We start from the raw sequence: 15,952 nt of genomic DNA on the forward strand, positions 1-15,952 counted from the left end.
GAGTCATTGGTTTGGATTTAGTACAGATTTATTTGACTTTCGTGCTGGTTCTGCATCCGCGAAGTCCATCTGTCTCATGTCATTATCGGATGTTACTTCAAGGATATTCTCCTTCCTTAACAGAAGTACATATAACATTATCACAGAGTCAAGTTTACTTGTATTTTTAATTTTGTCTTCACTCTAGACAGACGAGTGCTCTGTTACTTTTATACAGAGACAATCTTTTAATTTTTTTAAGTTCGTACTGAACAACGTAGACAACTTCTTGGTACAAGTCTTTAGGTTGATCTCTATACTTTCGCCTAAAATTTTCAGGAATTGTTTCATGAATTCTTTTACGTACAAATTAACATTCCCTGAACCTTCTTCTAAAAATACCCAAACAAGCACCTCTCAGTGACTATAAAAACTGACGAGTAATCCTGATTCCTTGCAGCTGTATAACAAATTTAAAATCGCAATGAAACCTGTCCAACTGCCATTAAACGGTTATCGAGCGAACTTTCAAGACGATATGTAAAATTTTAAAGTCGTTCATATTGAACTTGATCCATGATATCCTTGATGATTCCTCTTAATGATCTTTGAGAAAAATTACCAAATAGTAAAATTATAATCAACATCAGATCTATTCTAGTCCCACTGTTCCAATAACGTTCTAACAGTCTTAAGAAAAAAAAAAAAACGAAGAACAAAAACAGAATTGAGAAAACGAAACTCAAGCTAAAAACAATTTCTTTTGATTACCCTTGAAAGACATCGTTTACTTGTTGTCTGCCTAAACTCAATACAAAACACGCTAACAAAACAAAAAACATCACTGTGCTATGTGTGGGTGCGGGTGTGTGTCTGCTACTTTTTATATTCGTAAATACAACCAAAGGCGTTACGCATAAAAAGACATCATTGAAGTAGCGGCGAGTCATACGAAATGTTCGTAACGAGAACATGTTTAAGACAACAATAATTTCACTAACATTGAAACAACTCAACTCACACACAGACATTGATGCGTTTTCTTTCCATTTGTGATGTTGCTTACAATACTGTTATTGTCGGAATGTTGTTGTTGCTGTTTGTTTTTTTCCTTGTTCTTAGAATTGTAGTCTCCAAGAAAATAGTGTAAAAGTAATTTTCTATGGTCGGTTGGGCAAATACAGCCATAGGCATATTTTTTAGTATATCCTTCTTAAAGACTTTGTTTACGCCTTCCTTTTGTCTACCCCAAACCCTGTATGGAATGAAAATAGTAAACAAGGAATTGAAGGAGAGTGCAGATTCTTTAAGAAGTTAGTGAAATGTTTGTGAATTTAATTTTTAAAAATTATTGAAAAGTTTGAGAAATAGGCTAGGAATTGGTGTTTGGGAATTCTAACCAGTGGCGATGAGGAAATCCGAAGAATTAATGTTGCAGAAATGCATAATTTTTTATTTAAATAATTTATAAAGAAAAAAAATAACGCTTGACTTTCGAACTATTTCTTCAGATGAAAACTGTGATGTCATGTCGGAACTGTACCATGCTGCATATGTACAAGGGTACCCATTAAATCACAGTGGTTCTCATCTGCCAACACTTTTTAATTTTCCCTCTTCCACATCCTAATATACTTTTATATATGTTTGCAAACATAATACAATAATATTTAATAAAAAATCCAAGTATAACAAGCCAAAGTTCATGAAATGTGTTTTTGTGAATGAACCGCAAGGTGAAATAATTAAAATTAATTGAAAAACATACATATGTACGGGCAACAGAACAATTTATTTATTTGTTTTTATTCATCTTTTTTTATGGCCGCAACATTGAAGGCCGACTTTAACACTACTTCATAAGAATTGATAAATTTCATTAATTTTATTGATATTTGTATTAAACAATTTTAATATTTTTGTTGTTCTTGTTGTTGGGCATTTTTTTTAATTTATTGTGGCCACAACATTTAAATGAAAGTAAACAACACACTTTGAACACCACCAGCAACACGGCGACAAATGGGCGATAAAACATTCAAACAAACCAACAAGGGAAAAACGGACAGTCGAACAAATAGATAGGTACATAGGGCAGACAGTAACTAAGTGACAAATATTCAATGAGACGACATGCTGCAAATAATATTACAAACAATTTTTAATTATAGACTGGACTACTGTGACTGACGCTGCGACACATCGACCGCATCTGTTGGCCTCAACTCTCCATGGAACGAATGATGCCAGTCTGCCACCAGCTGATTGGGCTTCTGATTGTGATTGGAAATGCAGGTGATATCGTTGCATGTTAAGTGCCAATTAATGAGCCATTGTCCTGTTTTTGTTTTGTTCAATAGATTTTCTGCTTATATTTTTTGCTGTTGTTGTCGTTGTTCAATCGTACAATCAGCAACACCAGCACCAATCAGCCACAATGGACGATTGAACGAACGAACGAACTGGCAGGACTGTAGACAACAAACATGCCGTGTAAGTCAATAACAGCAATTGCGGCCGTCAGCAATGAATTCAATGTTCACTCAAATGACGCAGTAAAGTTAAAATTGGAATTAAGTCCATCATCCGGGGAGTACTTTGAACGCATCATGAGCTGAAATGAATGTTCGTTCAATAAAACAATTGGATTTAATCAAATTTGTCAATTGTGAACATTTTAATTATTTAGAGACAATCATTTGCGGTCTATATTATACATACATATATACAGCTATAATGAATATGAACGTGTGTGTGCATGCATTCCGGAAACAATGATAGAAAAGTTAAGTAGAAATTTACACAATCATACACTTTGGTGGATATTCTCAAGAGGGTTATTAGAAGAAGAATTTTGAGACTTACTTCCTAAAAAAATGTTTCGTTACTCCACAAAGAATATTTTTTCGGCTTTCATAAATTTAACGTTGTTCTTATGGTCAGCGATAATGTAATAGATTCACTGTGTTCAAGCCTGCAATGCACTGTGGCCAAATTTCCGAAAAAACCTGGCCAAAAAACGAAAAAAATTGTATCAATTTAAATTAAATAGGGTCAAATAATTTTAATAAAATCTTTTTCGAGTTGAGCTGTTTTTACCTAAGAGGAACATTGAAAATTAGGAATCCATCGAATTCCAACACATTCAACCATTATGCTACGTTTCACGGGTGGTTAAATCCGATCGTCAGGTATATTAGAATGTTATTTTTAGTGGGTGGACGAAGGCTAAGCTTGGTAACTAGTATATGTACCACAAATCATTCGAAAATTGTATATTCGATTTATTTATTTTATTTTAATATTGTTTATAAGATCCTACTGCGTGTAGTTATGAAAAAATATATACGTTTCTTGTTTAGTAAGTGGGTATAAAAGCAGGTCAAAGCGACCCTATTTAGAATTTTTTTCTCAAATTTAAGTTTATTAAAATATTATAATATCTAAAATAAACAACGGTTTTCAATTTTTTTAATTGTAATGAAAGGTATGTGAAACGAACTTAAAATGTTCTTCTTCTACTTTATTTGCCTATTCGATTTTCGAATGTTGGCGACCAAAATGCAAATATAAGAATATTATTACAATAGTTTTATATTATCATACTTAAATTATTAAATATTGTTTATAATATCGGCAAAAGTCTATCTGTTTCTGGCTTTGCTTAGCAGATTTATGACATCACGTATGCCGGTCCATTCTTGGATGTTGTTGATCCATATTAGTTGTTTCCTCCCTCTAGTAGGCCTTCCTTCAGTGTTTACACTGATAATACTTTGCAGCAGTTTGTATTTCGGATTTCTCATAATGTGGCCCAAGTATGCCGTTTTCCGTCTCTTTATGTTGTTCAGCAGTTCTTTTTCTTTATTAAATCTTCTTAGAACCTCATTATTTGATATGGATTGTGTCCATGATATCTTTAAGATGCGACGGTATGTCCACATCTCAAATGCTTCCAGTTTTTTCATATCTACCGATTTTAAGGTCCATGTTTTCATATGTTTTCATATATCTTATTTTAATTTTTAAGTTTACATTATGGCTTGTGACAACTTTTTTATATTTAAAGAATGTGTCTCTCGCCATTTCAATCCTGCAGGCTATTTCTTTAGAAATGTCCCATTCGTCGTTGATTATCGCTCCAAGATATTTAAAGTTTTGGACTCTTTCCACATTAATTTCATTAATTTTTAATGGGGCCGCATTAGCATATGAATGATGTTTACTGATGACCATGTATTTCGTTTTTTGATGTTAATTTTTAGACCGTATTTTTCGCTGCAAGTGGTAAATTTGTTAACCAGTTCTTGAAGTGCTGTCATATTAACGGCTATGAGAGTGGTGTCATCGGCATACCTTATGTTGTTAATGAACGTTTCATTTACATATATTCCTTTCCGGACACCATTTATTGATTCTTGGAATATTCGTTCAGCGTATATGTTGAATAATAGAGGGGACAGGACACAACCTTTTCTAACACCTCTGGAAATATTAATATTTTCGGTCAGTTCGCCATTGACGTTGACTTGCGCTGTTTGGTGCCAGTACAAGCTTTTTATGCATTCAACCTCCTTCTGTTCTACTCCAATGGACAATAAAATCTCGATCATTTTGTCATGTTGGACCGTGTCAAATGCTTTTTCATAATCAATAAAGCATAGGAACACGTCTTTCTGTGAATTTCGGCATTTTTGAACTAACGCTTGTAAAGCGAATAGAGCTTCGCGGGTTCCCATTCCATCTTTTAACCCAAACTGGCTGGTCCCCATTGCCTTTTCACATTTCATGTAGATTCTGGAGTGAATAATCTTCAGAAATATTTTGAGAGCGTGGCTCATTAGGCTAATTAGTCGATAGTCATTACAGAATTTTGGACGACTTTTTTTAGGGATGGTTATAAAAGTTGATGTGAGCCAATCTTTGGGATATTTACTAGTTTCGTAAACGTAGTTAAAAAGTTTCGCAAGAAGGTTTACGTTATCACCATCAATTAACTTTAAAAATTCTGAAGGAATCTCGTCTGGACCGCATGCTTTTTTATCTTTTAATGCCTTAATGGCTGTTTCAACCTCTGTTCTTGTGATAGGTATCCCGGATAATTGTTGGTCTACCCGTCTTTCATAGATTGACCGATTTTCGTCAGTAAAAATGGTTTTTATGTAATTGCTCCATATATTTTTCTTTTCAGTAGTATCCAACACGGCTTGATTATTTTCATTATATAATACTTTTGGTATTCCCTGCAGTACATCCCAGCAGCTTCCTTAATTTTTTTGTGAATATTGAAGTCGTCGTGTAATTGTTGCAGTCGCTCTATTTCCCTGCATTGGTCATTAAGGTATTCATTTTTGGCATGGCGTATATTAATTTGTATTTCCCTGTTTATTTCGTAGTACAATTCGTGATTCGTGTTTTTATATTTTCGCCGTTCTTCCATTAAGTCCAGTATCTGTTTTGTCATCCAATCTTTTTTTTGTGGTTTTCCTGTGTAGGAAAGATTGTTGTCAGCAATTGTTTTAATGACACATTTATGGATTCCCAAATATTTTCTCCATCTTCACTGTTTACTGAGGTGAGTTCGTTGCTTAAAAGTTGCTACTGTTGGCTCCTGTAGTTTCTGTACATCAATCTTTTTCTTGTGGTTGGCCCGCTTAGCATGTGCAGAAAGTTTAATTCGTAATAAGTTGTAATCCGATGGCACGTCCGCCCCCGGGTACGTCGAAGTCTTTTTTACGCTTGAGCTGAAGCGTTTATTAATAAGAATATAATCAATCTGATTTCTAATAATATTGTCCTTTCTGTCCAGGGGTGATTTCCATGTATAGAGGCGTCTTGCAGGCAAGCTAAACAATGTGTTAGTTATAATCATTTTGTACTCTTGACATAATTGTACAAGTCTGTCACCTCTTTCGTTTCTTGATCCTAAACCGTAGTGACCTGTAATTCCAGGGACCATATATTTGCCTACTTTGGCATTAAAATCACCTTGTATAATGGTAATTTCCTGAGGTTTTGTTAATTTTAGTAGGTCGTTAATCTCTTCATAGAAGTTTTCTATTTCATCTTTGCTTTTGTCAGCTGTGGGAGCATATATTTGAATTATATTTATTTTCACTGGTCTTGCATCGAGTTGTACTCGTATAAGCATAGTTCGGTCCGATTTCGGTATGTAACCTGTTACACTTCTTGCTATACTTTCCTTCATGATTATTCCTACCCCATTCCTATGGTTTCTGTCTAGATTTCCAAAGAAATAGATTTTCATGTTTTGCGAGGAGAAATCTGCACTATCAGGCCACCAAGTTTCGCACACTCCTAGTATATCTATATTCTGTTTCTTCATTTCAGATATCGTGTTTGCCAGTTTGCCAGATTCATAAAGACTTCGTATATTCCATGTTCCGATATTTAAAGTATTTTTTGTTTTACCTCCGGGGATTCTTAGCACCCTCGTTTGGCCGGAGACTGAGGGCCGTGTATTGTTGTTCGTATTCATAGATGCATGGTTTGCAAGGGATTTTACTTCAGTGGTTTCCTCTTGCCTTCTGAAGGGTTTATAGTTTCCGTCTACATATTCAGCCGCTCCTCCTGGAACTCCAACCTCCAACTGTTGATCAGACGCTGCCTTTGTTTTCCATTTTTATTTTTGGTTCGCCCCGCATATTTTATTTTTGCGGTATCCACCATATCTGATGAACGTTCCCCTATCCACCACCTGGGGAGGCGTCCGATGGGAGAAAAAAAAGGAAAAACATAACTCCGCACGGATTAAAATGTTCAGTTATGGTTATTTGGTAATTTTTTTCAAGGTCAATTTTCACAATAAATGATGAAAATATTTGTGAGTAAGATCGAGTTCGGCTGTGTGCCTTATCATATCATAAGAAGGTAAGAGTTTTTTACCAATTCCCATTGAAACAAACTGCATATATTCGCACTTTTCGTTTTTATGTGATATTTTACCTTGCAGATAATGTAAAGATTTTCTTTGATTCAAATTGTCAGAATATATAGTATATGGTCCCTTCCTGGCGTTTGGGTATAATTTAGAGTTTTGATGTATTCTAGGACCTACAGTAAAATTTTATGGAGAACAAATTTCTAGAATATTTTGATCTGATACGATCACATTTTATGACTCGCACGAGGGTAATTTTTTAGGAAAAATAGTCCCCTCATTCTTTTCATAAAATTGCCAAAGACTCCATATACCAAAGTGTAAGGATTCCAAGTAATCTTAGAATCTAGAAATAGTAAAAGCTTGCACCCCCATTTTGGTGTCTGTTTTTTTTTTTTTGGCAAAATTGATACCGATATTTCCTTGGTATGTAATGCAAGAGGAGATTTCATTTATTTGGTGACTTACAGTGACATTTAGGGAAGAACATTTTTGTCATTGATGCCATTTTTCTAAAATGATGTTTTGTATGACAATTTTGCCAAAACTCACATGAACTAGGACCTTAAACAAACATGTGGTTTTAATTTTAAATTTTTCCGGAGTTTATGTAAGATATAAAATATTTTCATCTGATACGTTCACATTTTATAGGAGAAGGGACCAAAAAGACATTTTTTATTACCGGCTGAGGGTTAACCAAGTGAGCCAAGGCTATAGTCGGATCGGAGCCGACTATGTGATACCCTACACCACTACCCCTGTGCATAAGCTTTTGACAGGTAAAATTCAAAATATTAAAATTGGGATAGCTTAGCGCGTTTGCTCTGAATGTCTTCATTAATACAGGTCAATTTTGTTGAAACGCATTTAGTTGCATCGTCAGTACAACTCAAATAAAAAATGGAAAAGTGGGATGTACGCCAACCATCAATAGGCTTCTTTCTCCGTGAGAACGCCATCAACCCCCAAAATTTCATGAAAATCCGATCAAAATTCCGACTGACTATTGCGATATCTCTGTTCTTTGACCACCTATGATAACCTACTTCACATCGTTGTAAAGGTGATATTTTCTATTTTCCTTTCGATATACCCCATATAGAATCGGAGATATTCGCTTTTATCCTACCATCACCAAAATCAATAGGCTTCTTCCTCTCTTGGACCCCCATTAACACACACTCTTTCGTGACGATCCAATCAAAATTGCGACCTGTAGCGTGATTACAAAAAAATGGAAAAATGGGATGTATTGCCGACTATTGCGATATCTCCGTTATTTGGCCACCTACGCCAATCTACTTTGCATCATTGTAAATATGGGATTTTCTACATTCATAGTCAAACTTTGTTTTTGGAAGCTCCCAACCAAAGCTGTGATATTCGTCATTATTATTAAAATCGCAAAAATGAAAAGTTGGGTTCTATTAGCGTCTATTGCGATATCCTCGTTGTTTGACCACCTACAACAACCTATCGTTGCAAAGGTGCTATCTTCTACTTTCATTAGCAGGTGTTTCCTTTGATATACCCCATATAGAATCGGAGATATTCGCTTTGAAATAAAATGTTGAATTTTTCTTCAAATAAGTTTTTTGCCCATTCCGACCCCTGAATATCATCCGACCATCACCAAAATCAATACGATCGGATTAAAATTGCGAAATGTAGGGTGATTACAAGGTTTAGATGGACAGACGAACGGACCAGGCATTCATTTTGGTATATATGTATATGTATGGGTCTACTACCATTATTTCGATGCGTTACAAACTTTTTGGCCAAAACCAACTTATAATATCCTCTCCACATAGTGGTGTAGGGTATAAAAATATGCAAAAGGAAACCAGAAACCCGAAAAACATAAGAACCCAAGGTTGGGTCTAAATCCATTCATTTTTAGAGTTTTGGCCAGGTTTTTCGTAAAATTGCCCCCTGTGCAATGGCTTACCTACTTAGATTTCTTAGATTTTTTAAATTCCAAACAGCATGTTTTGTTCCATAAGATTATTTATTATTTTCAACTTGGTCTTTCCATCGGAGTTTTGGTCTTGGCTCGTACATATCGCCAGTCGGTATTTGCCGTTAAAGTATATTGGCCTTATAGTTGACGAACAGGCGGTATGTATCGATCTGTTTTAATGGGTCTTTTTATACCCTCCACCATAGAATGGAGGGTATATTAAGTTTGTTTTTCTGTTTGTAACACATCGAACTAATCATTTGCGATATAAAGTATATATATTCTTGATCAGTATAAAATTCTAAGACGATCTAGCTATGTCCGTCTGTTGTAATGACTCTTGCGTTCGCAATTTTTGCAACCGAGTGTCTTTTTTTCATAAGCATGTCTAGTTCGATGATGGCCAACGTTTTGGTATAGCCCATATATAACGGTACCTCCCGATTTTCGATATTTTGTACACAAAACATCTCCACCAAAAACCGTCAACATAGGTCAATGTTTTGGTATTGCTCCCATATAACGGTACCTCCCGATTTCCGCTACATTGAAGATTTTAGCTACAATTTTTAACCGAACTACCTGTAATTTGACGATTGAACTTTTGAACAAAACTTTTCCACCGAAAACTGTCAACATAGGTCCATGTTTTGGTACAGCACCATATAACGCTATCTCCCGATATTCGGTATTTTGACAGTCGAGGTTCCTAGTGATCGGAAAAAAATCTTCACGAAAAACTTTCAACAAAGCTCCATGTTTTAGAATAGCCCCCATATAACGATACTGCCCAATTTTCAGGACTTTAGCTGCATTTGACATTTAAGGTTCCCAGTAGTCACAAAATATCTCCTCCAAAAATTGTCAACATAGATCCATGCTTTGGTATAGCCCCCATATAACGATACCGCCCTATTTTCGGTATCTTTAGGATTTTAACTACAATTTTTGACCGAAGTATCTGCAATTCGACATTTGAGGTTCACAGTGGTCACAAAACTTCTCCACCAACAATTATCAACATAGGTCCACACTTTGAATTATCCGCATATAAGGTTGGCAACCGATTGAAAACATTTCTATATGCATTTTTACTTATTTAGGTATGAGTGGTCACAGTGGTCTCCGCCTCAAATTGTGGACAGGATAGAAAATAATTATTCAGTTTTAGTTCAGAATATTTTATGGTGGAATGCCTAAAAAGTTCGAACTTAACGCTTTTTTACTTGTTTAGTATTTGGTCTGTTGAAGATTTGTCAGGTCAAAAAATGGGTATGACCGGATTATAGAACAATAGAACAATCTTAATGTCGAGACTAGGACAGAGGTCATATGTTCTTTTGAGGGGCTCATAGAATGTATCGTTCGTAGTCAGCACATTCCAGGTACAGATTCGAATATCAAGCTTTTTAAAATGCTTACGGGGATTGTTTACTTTATATGCGCTTGTTTTGTTTTTTCATGCTTTTATAGGAATGGGTTACTAAAGCAACGCCCAGTTCATATTTAGTTATACACTCTTAAACCTGGCAATATCATTACAACTCGCATTTTACTTTTCAAATATGAATAACCGCTTGTTGCAGTGTATGCCTGAATATAAGTCCCAGGTAAGACAACTCTTTTCAACTGTGCTTGCAAAGTACTATTTTCCCTCAAGTGATGTCATACTGTATTCAGCACAACAGGGATGTCACACATCATAGAGGTAAAAATGATATTGTGAAATATTTTTAATTTATCTCTACTTAATAAACGTATTAATAATTTCACAAATTCGCCCTTGAATCTGTAAACGAGTGTAGAATTTTTTCATTCGACTCAGTGACTGTCATGCCGATATCCATAATGCAGCAATGCATCGAAATAGCAACAATAATTGCATCAGCGACATTGCTATACACAAAAGCCACCATCACAATTTATCTCTTTAGCTCGGAATGCTTGAACACAAACTCATTTTACGTAGTTAAATGGTTATAATAAAAAATAACATCAATATCAACATTATTAACACACAAACATTTACTCACCCACCAACGAATGATGGTCACTAGGCCGGGGCGATTTGTATGGAAGGAAAAAAGTGTTATCGGGCGCCTGGAGTTTCTGATTCTTGGGATTGTACTGAGCAAAAAAGTCAACTAGACCATATGTCTACGGTGAAAATCGAGCCCCCGGATTTTGACTTGAAGCTTTTTTTCAGGGATTTTCGGATATTTTGGCATATAACAGCCAAACCACTGATATTTTCGATCCAACACAAAGACAACAATTGTAGCCAAGACAATAATAAAGAACTCTCTAGTACATCGCAAAAGCATTGGAACGCTCCTTCAGGCAGTTATGGCCTCGAGAAGGTGCACATTTTTCGGTAAATATCGATAAATGACACTGCGCTACAAAATGGGACTCAAATTCAGTGTGTGGAAAATCCCTTTCGGAGATGAAAGCCCTTGGTGAGTATACTAAGAACCCAAAAGGAAATTTTCATCATAGGTCAAGTTTCAGAGATATCGCGTGATTAATGGTTTAATTTTGGCCCCTTAATTTGCGAGAAAATAGCTTTATATCTCTGTTAAGCGTTATTGTAGCTTCATTTTGAGATTACATGTCTTCAGTCAAATCGAGTGGTGAATCTTTTTGTAGAATATTTTATCCCTCTAACTCCATTCCTTTTATGTCCTTTTCGTCCTTTATGTTTTGAACCGTAGTAAAAGTACCACAAGACGAGAGTTTACAGCATCCAAATATTCTACAAAAATGTTGTTCAGAAGATTTTAGGTACGGTTCTCATTGATGACCAATTGAAATTTCCCAGTTTTCATGGTCCTTTTTGACATTTACCCGTATTTTGTTGAGAAAACTATGTTTTGTTTTTATATATATTCGTTATTGTTCCGTGGTGCATCTGAAATACTTACCTTAAATAGCTCTTGTAATGACGAACACGTTAATAACAAATTTTATTGAAGGATAGATCCGGTTATCTAAACTTTTGAACCGGATATTCTGATATCAAAACCGATTTTGGAACCGGTTTTAAGTAACCGATTAATCGTATATGTATATCATTGGAAAGCTAATAAAATGGTCAATCAAATGACAGCAAGTAGCTGATTACAACTTTCTTGGTTCCGATGCTAGAACAAAAAACCGCTTTCTTAAACCGATTTTGATGTAAAATATCACTGGGTTGACGTTGTTCAAACTTCTGAGTTATGGCGAAATTAATTCATTCTTGATAAACTTTAAGTGCATGATAACAAAACAACATCTCACAATAACTCAGCAGTTTGACCTATGGCATAACTGTCTTTCAGATTTATAAAATATCTTAATCGACTTTCATCGCCAAAAAGAATTTTTCAACCCAGTGATATTTTACATCAAAATCGGTTTAAGAAAGCGGTTTTTTGTTCTAGCATCGGAACCAAGAAAGTTGTAATCAGCTACTTGCTGTCATTTGATTGACCATTTTATTAGCTTTCCAATGATATACATATACGATTAATCGGTTACTTAAAACCGGTTCCAAAATCGGTTTTGATATCAGAATATCCGGTTCAAAAGTTTAGATAACCGGATCTATCCTTCAATAAAATTTGTTATTAACGTGTTCGTCATTACAAGAGCTATTTAAGGTAAGTATTTCAGATGCACCACGGAACAATAACGAATATATATAAAAACAAAACATAGTTTTCTCAACAAAATACGGGTAAATGTCAAAAAGGACCATGAAAACTGGGAAATTTCAATTGGTCATCAATGAGAACCGTACCTAAAATCTTCTGAACAACATTTTTGTAGAATATTTGGATGCTGTAAACTCTCGTCTTGTGGTACTTTTACTACGGTTCAAAACATAAAGGACGAAAAGGACATAAAAGGAATGGAGTTAGAGGGATAAAATATTCTACAAAAAGATTCACCACTCGATTTGACTGAAGACATGTAATCTCAAAATGAAGCTACAATAACGCTTAACAGAGATATAAAGCTATTTTCTCGCAAATTAAGGGGCCAAAATTAAACCATTAATCACGCGATATCTCTGAAACTTGACCTATGATGAAAAATTCCTTTTGGGTTCTTAGTACACTCACCAAGGGCTTTCATCTCCGAAAGGGATTTTCCACACACTGAATTTGAGTCCCATTTTGTAGCGCAGTGTCATTTATCGATATTTACCGAAAAATGTGCACCTTCTCGAGGCCATAACTGCCTGAAGGAGCGTTCCAATGCTTTTGCGATGTACTAGAGAGTTCTTTATTATTGTCTTGGCTACAATTGTTGTCTTTGTGTTGGATCGAAAATATCAGTGGTTTGGCTGTTATATGCCAAAATATCCGAAAATCCCTGAAAAAAAGCTTCAAGTCAAAATCCGGGGGCTCGATTTTCACCGTAGACATATGGTCTAGTTGACTTTTTTGCTCAGTACAATCGCAAGAATCAGAAACTCCAGGCGCTCGTGATGGTGTTCAAATCGCCCCACTCTAATGGTCACACATCGACATGCAAACATCCACATAGTGGCGTTATTGATGTTTACATGTTGCTGCTGGTCTCCATAAAATTACTCTGTTGATGAGAAATTTTCATTGAAGCAAGACTAAAGCGTAGATGTGATTGTGTTCTTTTAATGAGTCCCCATAATTGACCATATAGCGAAAACAAAATGAAACAAGTCAGGGAAAACTGGCTGTTTTATATTGTAATTCATCTAAAATTTATTGATCTGTTGATCTGTTAAAATTTAAAATTATGTGATCTGTTGTATGTTGCTTTATTCTATTTCCCAACGTCTCCACCATATTAACAAACTAGTTAGTACTTCTTCGAAATGTAAATATCAATCCATGGTCATCAAGTGATCTTCCATCTATCCCTATTCCTACAATGGTCAACGAATAAACCCTGCTTCCAAATGTACTCTGCTGTATATATGGAATTGTGTTATATGCCAAGGCAACATTGTAATGGAATGTACCATATATTTGTGGACAGCATTTACCCACATACATATACACTGATTATATTGACAATGTACGTTATAAGCTGTATGGCAATTTAACAGTGTCCCATCTTTACAATAACAATGAAAAATACATTACAGCATTGTTTGTTGTGTTAAATGAAAAACAATAACTTCAATTTCCATTGCAACAGCATTACGACACTCATCCAGCATCATTGGATGATGAACACGCACACACACTCACACAACAATTTCCATTGAATTATATTCCAATAAATTAATTTCTGCTCAACATGAACAAAAACGATCGACTATAAAAACGTGGGCATTGAAATGCAAACTGAAATGCAGTCAGAATAAGTCCAATGTTGTAACGCTGCCACAGCAGCAGCGACAGCCACAAATGGCTGTGCCATGAATAACTTCATCATCCTTGACATTATCGTCATTATAATCACCAGCAGCATCAACGTAGAAGCAGAAGCAGAATTCGTGCCATTATTACCACCGTTCATGGTCATCATTACAATGAAGCTGTTGCAGTGGCAGTGTATGGAACAGGTGTCGATGGTAGGAGGAGTGTTTTTTTCTCGCTATTACTTGTTATTGTTGTTGTGTTAAATGTTGAAAATTGCGTTTTTGTTCGTTGGTATTTAGGCGTATCATCGTTTTCAATTTGCGTAAACATGAATAACGATGCAATTTTCTAATATTTAGACGGAATGACGAACACCCAACCCATTTTGTTGAATATAATTCAATTAGTTCGGATAGTTTTAGGTTTACCACAGTTGTATGCAGTTGCTGCATTGTGAAGGACATTGGATAATCCTTGAGTGTAACATAGTGTGAAGACAACAAAAATATTTAAACATTATTAGAAAGTAAGCGTTATACAATTTAAAGCAATTTCTATGTGTATAACGTAAGAAAGGTAATAGAGCATGATCTGGGAATGTGCACCTAGAGTGATCCTTTAGAAAATCCTTTAGATAGTTGGTGGAGTTTTCGTAATGGCTTTGGAAAGTAGAGGAAGTGGATGGCACTTAGAAGGAATCAAATAAGCTTTGTGGTGGTAAATGGAAAACACTCATTGATTTCCAGTATCAGACATTACTTCGGATGTTGTAGCAAAGGTTCGCACACCACTGAAATTAGTGAATAAAGTACTTTCTAACACAATCAAAACACAAAACATATCCAAAAGACTTCCTATATTACCAGAATACCACGTTTGGTTGTTTTTGGGTCTTCCAGGACATTATCAAGGGAAGTGTGAATAATAAACTTATAGAGTTGTAACAGAGACCACCTGTAGTAAAAATCTGGACTTAACTTTGTGCGAAAGGAGTGTTAAGTACTGGCCCTCAACATTGTTAAATATCGGCTACCATAACTCGGGAAGTATTGCCTTCTCCTTAGTCACGATGTCCTAGATCACAATGTCTATCCGCTATTATTTAAATTACAACAAGAACCGAGAGGTGTATTTATGCACAAAAGTGTTGAACTTCTCTCCTTCACATATGCATATGAAGTAATGGTTCGACATGTTCTTGGTATATGTTCTGGAACCAGTCATTTCTTTCTATAGTTCGTGCCTATTTTAGTTGGTCAGCGTGAGTTTTTAGATCTGACAATTATGCCGAGAAACAAGAAGTATACTTTTTTGTGTTTATCGACATAATTTTCAGATCTAAAAACTCACGCTAGCCAACTAAAATAGCTTGATGGATCGTTTTTATCAGGACGCCAACAATTTTCTTTGTTGAAAACCTACCAAAGCACTTAAACTGGACTTCAGCCAGACTTTCGTGGGGAAGTTTGTTGGTTAACATGGTGGCTATAACCTTCATAGCATCAATTACTATGTTTAATACACCGCACACTGGTCGAAATCGCTGATCTACCGGCACGAAAGTCAAAACATTTATAGTTTGATTTTTTTTTCATTGTATCGGTTACAGATACTATGCTGACTAAAATGTTTTTTTTTTTTTTACCTTGTTGTTGTAAATATTCTCTCAGCTGTTCACTATACAATGCAAGAAACTTTGCTGCATCAGATTTTAATGTAATTGTTGCACAATATCTATCTTCATATTTGTTTAATTGTTAAATAATA

Source organism: Musca autumnalis, unplaced genomic scaffold (genome assembly GCF_047663935.1).
Source record: "Musca autumnalis isolate F117 unplaced genomic scaffold, ASM4766393v1 scaffold_4, whole genome shotgun sequence".
Taxonomy (NCBI): Eukaryota; Metazoa; Arthropoda; class Insecta; order Diptera; family Muscidae; genus Musca; species Musca autumnalis.